Below are 13,455 nucleotides of genomic sequence, written 5' to 3'. Positions count from 1 at the left end.
GGCTCGCTGTACAGTAGGGCTCACTGCACAGCAGGGCTCGCTGTACAGTAGGGGCTCGCTGTACCAGCAGGGCGGGGCTCACTGTACAGTAGGGTCTCGCTGTACAGTAGGGTCTCGCTATACAGTAGGGTCTCACTGTACCAGTAGAACGGGGCTCACTGTACCAGTAGGGCGGGGCTCACTGTATCAGTAGGGGCGGGGCTCACTGTACCAGCAGGGGGCTCACTGTACCAGTAGGGGCGGGGCTCACTGTACCAGCAGGGCGGGGCTCACTGTACAACAGGGTCTCACTGTACCAGTAGGGCGGGGCTCACTGCACAGTAGGGTCTCGCTGTACAGTAGGGCGGGGCTCACTGTACAGTAGGGTGGGGCTCACTGTACCAGTAGGGGTGGGGCTCACTGTAACAGCAGGGTGGGGCTCACTGTACAGCAGGGTCTCACTGTACAGTAGGGTCTCGCTGTACCAGTAGGGGGTGCCAACGAAGGAGTTGGCGGGGCTCACTGTACCAGTAGGGTGGGGCTCACTGTACAGCAGGGTCTCACTGTACAGTAGGGGCTCACTGTACCAGTAGGGGGTGCCAACGAAGGAGTTGGCGGGGCTCACTGTACCAGTAGGGTGGGGCTCACTGTACAGTAGGGTCTCTCTGTACAGTAGGGCTCACTGTACCAGTAGGGGGTGCCAACGAAGGAGTTGGCGGGGCTCACTGTACCAGTAGGGTGGGGCTCACTGTACAGTAGGGTCTCTCTGTACAGTAGGGCTCACTGTACCAGTAGGGGGTGCCAACGAAGGAGTTGGCGGGGCTGGCGATGGATGCGGAGCCGAAGTCGGCCAACTTGACAAGGCCCGGCTCCGTTAGCAAGATGTTGCCGGCCTTGATGTCCCTGCAGGGGGTCAAGGGGAGGTCAGGGGGTCAAGGGGAGGTCAGGGGGGCAAGGGGAGGTCAGGGGGTCAATGGGGGGTCAGGGGGTCAATGGGAGATCAGGGGGTCAAGGGGAGATCAGGGGGTCAAGGGGAGGTCAGGGGTCAAGGGGAGGTCAGGGTCAGAAGGTCAAAAAGGTCGGGGGACAAGGGAGGAGGGTCAGGGTCATGGGGTCATCGGGGGTGGGGGGGGGCATCAGCAGTGTGCAGCAGCAGCAGCTAGCTGTGTATCATGCTGTGTGAGTGTGCAGCAGCTAGCTGTGTATCACGCCGTGTGATAGTGCAGCAGCTACCTGTGTATCATGCTGTGTGAGTGTGCAGCAGCTACCTGTGTATCATGCTGTGTGAGTGTGCTGTGTGAGTGTGCAGCAGCTACCTGTGTATCACGCCGTGTGATAGTGCAGCAGCTACCTGTGTATCACGCTGTGTGAGTGTGCAGCAGCTACCTGTGTATCACGCTGTGTGATAGTGCAGCAGCTAGCTGTGTATCACGCTGTGTGAGTGTGCAGCAGCAGCAGTGTGCAGCAGTGTGCAGCAGTGTGCAGCGGTGTGCAGCAGCAGCAAGAGCTACCTGTGTATCATGCCGTATGAGTGTGCAGCAGTGTGCAACAGCAGTGTGCAGCAGTGTGCATCAGCAGTGTGCAGCAGTGTGCAGCAGCAGCTACCTGTGTATCATGCCGTGTGAGTGTACAGCAGCTACCTGTGTATCACGCTGTGTGAGTGTGCAGCAGCTACCTGTGTATCACGCTGTGTGAGTGTGCAGCAGCTACCTGTGTATCATGCTGTGTGAGTGTGCAGCAGCTACCTGTGTATCATGCTGTGTGAGTGTGCAGCAGCTAGCTGTGTATCACACTGTGTGAGTGTGCAGCAGCTACCTGTGTATCATGCTGTGTGAGTGTGCAGCAGCTACCTGTGTATCACGCTGTGTGAGTGTGCAGCAGCTACCTGTGTATCACGCTGTGTGAGTGTGCAGCAGCTACCTGTGTATCACGCTGTGTGAGTGTGCAGCAGCTACCTGTGTATCACGCTGTGTGAGTGTGCAGCAGCTACCTGTGTATCATGCTGTGTGAGTGTGCAGCAGCAGCTACCTGTGTATCATGCCGTGTGAGTGTGCAGCAGCTACCTGTGTATCACGCTGTGTGATAGTGCAGCAGCTAGCTGTGTATCACGCTGTGTGAGTGTGCAGCAGCTACCTGTGTATCATGCTGTGTGAGTGTGCAGCAGCTACCTGTGTATCACACTGTGTGAGTGCAGCAGCAGCTACCTGTGTATCATGCTGTGTGAGTGTGCAGCAGCTACCTGTGTATCATGCTGTGTGAGTGTGCAGCAGCTAGCTGTGTATCACGCTGTGTGAGTGTGCAGCAGCTACCTGTGTATCATGCTGTGTGAGTGTGCAGCAGCTACCTGTGTATCATGCTGTGTGATAGTGCAGCAGTGTGCAGCAGCAGCTACCTGTGTATCATGCCGTGTGAGTGTGCTGTGTGAGTGTGCAGCAGCTACCTGTGTATCATGCTGTGTGAGTGTGCAGCAGCTACCTGTGTATCATGCTGTGTGATAGTGCAGCAGTGTGCAGCAGCAGCTACCTGTGTATCATGCCGTGTGAGTGTGCTGTGTGAGTGTGCAGCAGCTACCTGTGTATCACGCTGTGTGAGTGTGCAGCAGTGTGCAGCAGTGTGCTGTGTGAGCGTGCAGCAGCAGCTACCTGTGTATCATGCCGTGTGAGTGTGCAGCAGCAGCTACCTGTGTATCATGCTGTGATAGTGCAGCAGTGTGCAGCAGCAGCTACCTGTGTATCATGCTGTGTGATTGTGCAGCAGTGTGCAGCAGCTACCTGTGTATCATGCCGTGTGAGTGTGCTGTGTGAGTGTGCAGCAGCTACCTGTGTATCACGCTGTGTGAGTGTGCAGCAGTGTGCAGCAGTGTGCTGTGTGAGCGTGCAGCAGCAGCTACCTGTGTATCATGCCGTGTGAGTGTGCAGCAGCAGCTACCTGTGTATCATGCTGTGATAGTGCAGCAGTGTGCAGCAGCAGCTACCTGTGTATCATGCTGTGTGATTGTGCAGCAGTGTGCAGCAGCTACCTGTGTATCATGCCGTGTGAGTGTGCTGTGTGAGTGTGCAGCAGCTACCTGTGTATCACGCTGTGTGAGTGTGCAGCAGTGTGCAGCAGTGTGCTGTGTGAGCGTGCAGCAGCAGCTACCTGTGTATCATGCCGTGTGAGTGGAGGTAAGCGAGGCCCTGGAGGGCTCCGTCCGTGATGGCCGAGATTTCTACCTCCTGGAGAGGTCTCTTGTGAACTAGGAGGGGGAGAGACCACCACCATTCTCACCACAACACCATGCTCACCACACCACCACCACGCTCACCACACCACCACTCTCACCACACCACCACTCTCACCACACCACGAGATTTCTACCTCCTGGAGAGGTCTCTTGTGAACTAGGAGGGGGAGAGACCACCACCATGCTCACCACACCACCATGCTCACCACAACACCACCACTCTCACCACAACACCACCACTCTCACCACACCACCACTCTCACCACACCACGAGATTTCTACCTCCTGGAGAGGTCTCTTGTGAACTAGGAGGGGGAGAGACCACCACCATGCTCACCACACCACCACTCTCACCACAACACCACCACTCTCACCACAACACCACCACTCTCACCACAACACCACCACTCTCACCACACCACGAGATTTCTACCTCCTGGAGAGGTCTCTTGTGAACTAGGATGGGGAGAGACCACCACCATGCTCACCACAACACCACTCTCACCACAACACCACCACTCTCACCACACCACTCTCACCACACCACGAGATTTCTACCTCCTGGAGAGGTCTCTTGTGAACTAGGAGGGGGAGAGACCACCACCATGCTCACCACAACACCACTCTCACCACAACACCACCACTCTCACCACAACACCACCACTCTCACCACAACACCACCACCCTCACCACACCACTCTCACCACACCACGAGATTTCTACCTCCTGGAGAGGTCTCTTGTGAACTAGGAGGGGGAGAGACCACCACCATGCTCACCACAACACCACTCTCACCACAACACCACCACTCTCACCACACCACTCTCACCACACCACGAGATTTCTACCTCCTGGAGAGGTCTCTTGTGAACTAGGAGGGGGAGAGATCACCACCATGCTCACCACACCACTCTCACCACTCTCACCACACCACGCTCACCACGCTCACCACACCACCACTCTCACCACACCACCACTCTCACCACACCACGAGATTTCTACCTCCTGGAGAGGTCTCTTGTGAACTAGGAGGGGGAGAGACCACCAACACGCTCACCACAACACCACCACGCTCACCACAACACCACCACGCTCACCACACCACCACCACTCTCACCACAACACCACCACTCTCACCACAACACCACCACCACTCTCACCACAACACCACCACCACTCTCACCACAACACCACTCTCACCACACCACCACCATGCTCACCACACCACCACCACTCTCACCACACCACCATGCTCACCACACCACCACTCTCACCACACCACGAGATTTCTACCTCCTGGAGAGGTCTCTTGTGAACTAGGAGGGGGAGAGACCACCACCATGCTCACCACAACACCACTCTCACCACAACACCACCACTCTCACCACACCACTCTCACCACACCACGAGATTTCTACCTCCTGGAGAGGTCTCTTGTGAACTAGGAGGGGGAGAGATCACCACCATGCTCACCACACCACTCTCACCACTCTCACCACACCACGCTCACCACGCTCACCACACCACCACTCTCACCACACCACCACTCTCACCACACCACGAGATTTCTACCTCCTGGAGAGGTCTCTTGTGAACTAGGAGGGGGAGAGACCACCAACACGCTCACCACAACACCACCACGCTCACCACAACACCACCACGCTCACCACACCACCACCACTCTCACCACAACACCACCACTCTCACCACAACACCACTCTCACCACAACACCACCACCACTCTCACCACAACACCACTCTCACCACACCACCACCATGCTCACCACACCACCACCACTCTCACCACACCACCATGCTCACCACACCACCACTCTCACCACACCACGAGATTTCTACCTCCTGGAGAGGTCTCTTGTGAACTAGGAGGGGGAGAGACCACCACCATGCTCACCACAACACCACTCTCACCACAACACCACCACTCTCACCACACCACTCTCACCACACCACGAGATTTCTACCTCCTGGAGAGGTCTCTTGTGAACTAGGAGGGGGAGAGATCACCACCATGCTCACCACACCACCACTCTCACCACAACACCACCACTCTCACCACAACACCACCACTCTCACCACACCACTCTCACCACACCACGAGATTTCTACCTCCTGGAGAGGTCTCTTGTGAACTAGGAGGGGGAGAGATCACCACCATGCTCACCACACCACTCTCACCACTCTCACCACACCACGCTCACCACGCTCACCACACCACCACTCTCACCACACCACCACTCTCACCACACCACGAGATTTCTACCTCCTGGAGAGGTCTCTTGTGAACTAGGAGGGGGAGAGACCACCAACACGCTCACCACAACACCACCACGCTCACCACAACACCACCACGCTCACCACACCACCACCACTCTCACCACAACACCACCACTCTCACCACAACACCACCACCACTCTCACCACAACACCACCACCACTCTCACCACAACACCACTCTCACCACACCACCACCATGCTCACCACACCACCACCACTCTCACCACACCACCATGCTCACCACACCACCACTCTCACCACACCACGAGATTTCTACCTCCTGGAGAGGTCTCTTGTGAACTAGGAGGGGGAGAGACCACCACCATTCTCACCACAACACCACTCTCACCACAACACCACCACTCTCACCACACCACTCTCACCACACCACGAGATTTCTACCTCCTGGAGAGGTCTCTTGTGAACTAGGAGGGGGAGAGATCACCACCATGCTCACCACACCACCACTCTCACCACAACACCACCACTCTCACCACAACACCACCACTCTCACCACACCACTCTCACCACACCACGAGATTTCTACCTCCTGGAGAGGTCTCTTGTGAACTAGGAGGGGGAGAGATCACCACCATGCTCACCACACCACCACCACTCTCACCACACCACCACCACTCTCACCACAACACCACCACCACTCTCACCACACCACCACTCTCACCACACCACGAGATTTCTACCTCCTGGAGAGGTCTCTTGTGAACTAGGAGGGGGAGAGATCACCAACACGCTCACCACAACACCACTCTCACCACAACACCACCACTCTCACCACAACACCACCACTCTCACCACACCACCACTCTCACCACACCACGAGATTTCTACCTCCTGGAGAGGTCTCTTGTGAACTAGGAGGGGGAGAGACCACCACCATGCTCACCACACCACCACCACTCTCACCACAACACCACTCTCACCACAACACCACCACCACGCTCACCACAACACCATGCTCACCACAACACCACCACGCTCACCACAACACCAACACGCTCACCACCACACCACCATGCTCACCACACCACCACCACTCTCACCACAACACCACTCTCACCACACCACGAGATTTCTACCTCCTGGAGAGGTCTCTTGTGAACTAGGAGGGGGAGAGATCACCACCATGCTCACCACACCACCACCACTCTCACCACACCACGCTCACCACACCACCACTCTCACCACACCACCACTCTCATCACACCACGAGATTTCTACCTCCTGGAGAGGTCTCTTGTGAACTAGGAGGGGGAGAGATCACCACCATGCTCACCACACCACCACCACTCTCACCACACCACGCTCACCACGCTCACCACACCACCACTCTCACCACACCACCACTCTCACCACACCACGAGATTTCTACCTCCTGGAGAGGTCTCTTGTGAACTAGGAGTGGGAGAGATCAACAGCATGCTCACCACAACACCACCACCACGCTCACCACAACACCACCAACAGGCTCACCACAACACCACGCTCACCACAACACCACGCTCACCACACCACACCACGCTCACCACACCACCACCACGCTCACCACACCACCACGCTCACCACACCACACCACTCTCACCACACCACTCTCACCACACCACCACCACGCTCACCACAACACCACGCTCACCACACCACCACCACCATGCTCACCACACCACCACGCTCACCACACCACCACCACCTTCACCACACCACCACACTCACCACGCTCACCACACCACGCTCACCACAACACCACCATCCTCACCACACCACCATGCTCACCACACCACCATGCTCACCACACCACCATGCTCACCACACCACCACCACCACAACACCACCCTCACCACACCACCACGCTCGCCACACCACGCTCAACACACCACTCTCACGACACCACCACCACCACACCACTACCACGCTCACCACACCACGCTCACCACACCACTCTCACCACTCCACCACGCTCACCACACTACTACCACGCTCACCACACCATGCTCACCACCACACTCACCACACCACCACCGCAACAACACCCTCACCACACCACCACGCTCACCACACCACGCTCACCACACCACTCTCATCACACCACCACGCTCACCACACCACGCCCACCACACCACACCACGCTCACCACACCACCCTCACCACACCACCACCCCCCTCACCTTCCAGGAGGTCAGATGCAGAACCCAGGCAGTACTCCATCACCAGCTGCTCACACACAGACACAGACAAAGGCCCCCCAGGTAGCCTCTAGCAGGATGTAGGGGCAAGTGCTGTAGTCAGTAGCGAGTAGCAGCACCTACACACACACAAAGATCCCCCAGGTAGCCTCTAGCAGGCTGTAGGGGCAAGTGCTGTGAGTAGCGAGTAGCAGCACCTACACACACACAGACAAAGCTCCCCCAGGTAGCCTTAGCAGACTGTAGGGACAAGTGCTGTAGTCAGTAGCGAGTAGCAGCACCTACACACACAGACAAAGATCCCCCAGATAGCCTCTAACAGGGCTGTAGGGGCAAGTGCTGTAGTGAGTAGCGAGTAGCAGCACCTCTGCCTCCACTCCCCCCCCACCACTCACCCCCCCACCACTCACCCCCCCACCACTCACCCCCCCACCACTCACCCCCCCACCACTCACCCCCCCACCACTCACCCCCCCACCACTCACCCCCCTACCACTCACCCCCCCACCACTCACCCCCCCACCACTCACCCCCCCACCACTCACCCCCCCACCACTCACCCCCCCACCACTCACCCCCCCACCACTCACCCCCCTACCACTCACCCCCCCACCACTCACCCCCCCACCACTCACCCCCCCACCACTCACCCCCCCACCACTCACCCCCCACCACTCCCCCCCCACCACTCACCCCCCCACCACTCACCCCCCACCACTCACCCCCCACCACTCACCCTCCACCACTCACCCCCCCAACACTCACCCCCCAACACTCACCCCCCCACCACTCACCCCCCCACCACTCACCCCCCACCACTCCCCCCCCACCACTCACCCCCCCACCACTCACCCCCCACCACTCACCCCCCACCACTCACCCTCCACCACTCACCCCCCCAACACTCACCCCCCAACACTCACCCCCCCACCACTCACCCCCCCACCACTCACCCCCCCCCACCACTCACCCCCCCACCACTCACCCCCCACCACTCACCCCCCCACCACTCACCCCCCCACCACTCACCCCCCCACCACTCACCCCCCCACCACTCACCCCCCCACCACTCACCCCCCCACCACTCACCCCCCCACCACTCACCCACGCTGTGTGCTCCCGCAGGTAACAGCCCTTGTAGTCGATGGTGTGAGGGTTCTTGAGCTTCTGCAGGAACGTCACCTCCTTCACAATGTCCTGCCACTTCTACAACCACACGCAGTGGGGGGCAGTGGGGGGCAGTGGGGGGCAGAGAGTGGGGGGAGGGGGTACGTGCCAGGTTACACACAGACTCCTCTCACTCGGCCATGTTGGTGAGGGGGGTCGTGCAGGCGGCCATGTTGGTGAAGGAAGTGGTGCAGGCAGGTGGGCGGCCATGTTGATAAGGGGAGCGGTACAGGTGGGTGGGCGGCCATGTTGGTGAGGGGAGCGGTGCAGGCGGGTGGGCGGCCATGTTGATAAGGGGAGCGGTGCAGGCAATTGGGCGGCCATGTTGGTGCGGTGCAGGTGGGTGGTCATATTGGTGAGGGGAACGGTGCAAGTGGTTGGGCGGCCATGTTGGTGAGGGGAGTCGTGCAGGCAGGTGGGCGGCCATGTTGGTGAGGGGAGCGGTGCAGGTGGGTGGGCGGCCATGTTGGTGAGGGGAGCGGTGCAGGCGGCCATGTTGGTGCGGTGCAGGTGGGTGGGTGGTCATATTGGTGAGGGGAACGGTGCAAGTGGTTGGGGGGCCATTTTGCTGAGGGGAGTCGTGCAGGCAGGTGGACGGCCATGTTGGTGAGGGGAGCGGTGCAGGTGGGTGGGCAGGCCATGTTGGTAAAGGAGTCGTGCCAGCAGGCAGTCATGTTGGCAAGGGGGTCGTTGCCAGCAGGTAGCCATGTTGGTAAGGGCATCGTGGCAGCAGGCGGCCATGTTGGTAAGGGGGGTCTCACCTCACTGGACTGCTTCCCGCTGTACGACATCTTCTTGATGGCCACGACCTCGCTGGTTCGCACGTTCCGTGCCTGGACACATCATCAATAATCACCAATAATAATCATCAATAATTATCAATAATAATCAATAAATGAGTGAGTGTATGAGTGAGTGTATGAGTGAGTGTATGAGTGTATGAGTGAGTGAGTGTATGAGTGAGTGTATGAGTGAGTGAGTGTATGACTGAGTGAGTGTATAAGTGAGTGTATGAGTGAGTGTATGAGTGTATGAGTGAGTGTATGAGTGAGTGAGTGTATGAGTGAGTGAGTGAGTATATGAGTGAGTGTATGAGTGAGTGAGTGTATGAGTGAGTGAGTGTATGAGTGAGTGAGTATGAGTGAGTGAGTGTATGAGTGAGTGTATGAGTGAGTGAGTGTATGACTGAGTGAGTGAGTGTTTGAGTGAGTGAGTGAGTATATGAGTGAGTGAGTGTATGAGTGAGTGAGTGTATGAGTGAGTGAGTATGAGTGAGTGAGTGTATGAGTGTGTGAGTGAGTGTATGAGTGAGTGTAAGACTGAGTGAGTGAGTGTATGAGTGAGTGAGTGACTGTATGAGTGAGTTAGTGTATGAGTTAGTGTAAGAGTGAGTGTATGAGTGAGTGTATGAGTGAGTGTATGAGTGAGTGTATGAGTGAGTGAGTGTATGAGTGACTGTATGAGTGAGTGTATGAGTGTATGAGTGAGTGAGTGAGTGTATGAGTGAGTGTATGAGTGAGTGTATGAGTGAGTGTATGAGTGAGTGAGTGAGTGTATGAGTGAGTGAGTGAGTGTATGAGTGAGTGAGTGAGTGTATGAGTGAGTGTATGAGTGACTGACTGAGTGTATGAGTGACTGACTGAGTGTATGAGTGAGTGTATGAGTGAGTGAGTGTATGAGTGAGTGTATGAGTGAGTGTATGAGTGAGTGAGTGAGTGTATGAGTGAGTGAGTGAGTGTATGAGTGAGTGAGTGTATGAGTGAGTGTATGAGTGAGTGAGTGAGTATATGAGTGAGTGTATGAGTGAGTGAGTGTATGAGTGAGTGAGTATGAGTGAGTGAGTGTATGAGTGTGTGAGTGAGTGTATGAGTGAGTGTAAGACTGAGTGAGTGAGTGTATGAGTGAGTGAGTGACTGTATGAGTGAGTTAGTGTATGAGTTAGTGTAAGAGTGAGTGTATGAGTGAGTGTATGAGTGAGTGAGTGTATGAGTGAATGTAGGAGTGAGTGAGTGTATGAGTGACTGTATGAGTGAGTGTATGAGTGTATGAGTGAGTGAGTGAGTGTATGAGTGAGTGTGTGAGTGAGTGAGTGTATGAGTGAGTGTATGAGTGAGTGTATGGGTGAGTGTATGAGTGAGTGTGTGAGTGTATGAGTGAGTGAGTGTATGAGTGAGTGAGTGTATGAGTGAGTGACTGAGTGAGTGACTGACTGAGTGAGCGAGCCAGCGAGCCAGCGAGCGCGTGTACGGTGCCAGGCTAGGTGCACTCACAAAGTAGACAGCCCCGAAGCTGCCGTGGCCGATCTCCCGCAGGTCGCTGAACAGGGCCTCAGGATGAGTGAGTGTAGTAGTGAGTGTATGAGTGAGTGTAGTAGTGAGTGTGTGAGTGAGTGTAGTAGTGAGTGTGTGAGTGAGTGTAGTAGTGAGTGAGTGTAGTAGTGAGTGTATGACTGAGTGTATGAGTGAGTGAGTGCATGAGTGAGTGACTGTATGAGTGAGTGAGTGTATGGGTGAGTGTATGAGTGAGTGTATGAATGAGTGAGTGTATGAGTGAGTGTATGAGTGAGTGAGTGTATGAGTGAGTGAGTGAGTGTATGAGTGAGTGTGTGAGTGAGTGTATGAGTGAGTGAGTGTATGAGTGAGTGACTGTATGAGTGAGTGAGTGTATGAGTGAGTGTATGAGTGAGTGACTGAGTGTGTGAGTGAGTGAGTGTATGAGTGAGTGAGTGTATGAGTGTATGAGTGAGTGTATGAGTGAGTGAGTGTATTAGTGACTGAGTGAGTGTATGAGTGAGTGAGTGAGTGTATGGGTGAGTGTATGAGTGAGTGTGTGAGTGTATGAGTGAGTGTGTGTGTGAGTGAGTGTATGGGTGAGTGTATGAGTGAGTGTGTGAGTGTATGAGTGAGTGTGTGAGTGAGTGTATGGGTGAGTGTATGATTGAGTGAGTGAGTGTATGAGTGAGTGAGTGAGTGTATGAGTGAGTGAGTGTATGAGTGAGTGAGTGTATGAGTGAGTGTATGAGTGACTGACTGAGTGTATGAGTGAGTGTGTGAGTGTATGAGTGAGTGAGTGTATGAGTGAGTGAGTGTATGAGTGAGTGAGTGTATGAGTGAGTGTATGAGTGAGTGTATGAGTGAGTGAGTGTATGAGTGAGTGTATGAGTGACTGACTGAGTGAGTGTATGAGTGAGTGTATGGGTGAGTGTATGAGTGAGTGACTGACTGAGTGAGTGTATGAGTGAGTGTATGAGTGAGTGTATGAGTGAGTGTATGGGTGAGTGTATGAGTGAGTGTATGAGTGAGTGAGTGAGTGTATGAGTGAGTGTATGAGTGAGTGAGTGACTGTATGAGTGAGTGAGTGTATGAGTGACTGAGTGAGTGAGTGTATGAGTGAGTGAGTGTATGAGTGAGTGTATGAGTGAGTGAGTGTATGAGTGAGTGTATGAGTTAGTGACTGAGTGACTGACTGAGTGAGTGAGTGTATGAGTGAGTGAGTGTATGAGTGAGTGACTGAGTGACTGACTGAGTGAGTGAGCCAGCCAGCCAGCGAGCCAGCGAGCGCATGTACGGTGCCAGGCTAGGTGCACTCACAAAGTAGACGGCCCCAAAGCTGCCGTGCCCGATCTCCCGCAGGTCGCTGAACAGGGCCTCGGGATTGTCGCGCTGGAACAGCTCCGAGGGGTCCGCTGGGGATCCCGAAGCGGAGCTCCGGACTGCGGATCCGGAGCGGGAGCTGGACGGCATTCTCCACACGCTGTGCACACCACATACATTATATATACTTATATATACACTTATAAATACTTATATATACATACACACACATACACACACACTTATATATAAATATATACACTTATACACACATATCAACAACAACAACCGCCATTCGCCACTAAGTGGCGGTGACGTCACCACGACGCTTGTGCCAGGCTATGTGCACCCTGAGGCCACGTGAAGTGTCGAACGCCCGCTGGCAGGAGGTCACGGGGCAGACCCAGCAGGTGCCACGGGTCGACTGACTGAGATGACTGGCTGATGCACCACCTGTGCCCCCTACTGTGCCAACCTGCTGTGCTTTAGCCACCCGGCGCTCCGCTCGCTGTTGTGAGCGTCGCTCCTCCGCCCTCCGTTGTTGTTGGAGGGCGACTGCCTCCAACTGCCCAGTAGCGTCCTTCACGAGCCTCCTCCACAGAGGCCGATCTTGACACCGCTGGTACCAGTCATCGGCAAGTCCACTCAGCTCCACGTCCTCCTGTACCACATCACTCCATCTCTTCTCTAGCCCGTGCCGCGCCCGCTTAGCCCCCTCAATCCGGCCAAACAAAAGCTGTTTCGGCATGCGGTGGCTGGGCATGCGGGCTACATGACCCAGCCATCGCAGCCTTGCCCGCCGGAGGAGCTCACCGATGGGACCTTGCCCAGATCTTTCAAGGATTTGTGAGCTCCTCACACAATCCAGCCTGGTTAAACCCAGGATGGATCGTAGGCAGGCCAGCCTAAATGTTTCTAACTGGCGAAGATGTTCCATTAGGGGGGTCCACGTTTCGCAAGCGTAGAGAAGGGAGGGAATGACCGTGGCCGAGAAGACCTG

General features: G+C 55.7%; 1 pseudogene across 1 annotated transcript in view; it reads right to left on the bottom strand.

Moving 5' to 3' along the window:
* LOC116937715 (serine/threonine-protein kinase TAO3-like) overlaps positions 1-13,455 on the bottom strand; it is a 79,660-nt pseudogene that overhangs the window by 52,345 nt on the left and 13,860 nt on the right. The window contains exons 3-8 of the transcript XR_012931288.1: positions 12,453-12,615; positions 9,624-9,695; positions 8,800-8,901; positions 7,678-7,723; positions 3,118-3,214; positions 769-882 (exon numbers count right to left, since the gene is read on the bottom strand). The product of XR_012931288.1 is annotated as a serine/threonine-protein kinase TAO3-like (transcript). The remainder of the gene's footprint in view (positions 1-768; positions 883-3,117; positions 3,215-7,677; positions 7,724-8,799; positions 8,902-9,623; positions 9,696-12,452; positions 12,616-13,455) is intronic.

The sequence above is a fragment of the Petromyzon marinus genome, chromosome 84 (assembly GCF_048934315.1).
Source record: "Petromyzon marinus isolate PM22_M1 ecotype Great Lakes invasive population chromosome 84, UKy_Petmar_22M1.pri1.0, whole genome shotgun sequence".
NCBI lineage: Eukaryota > Metazoa > Chordata > Hyperoartia > Petromyzontiformes > Petromyzontidae > Petromyzon > Petromyzon marinus.
The sequence above is the reverse complement of the archived record's forward strand: the minus strand, read 5'-3'. Positions and strand labels throughout refer to the sequence as shown.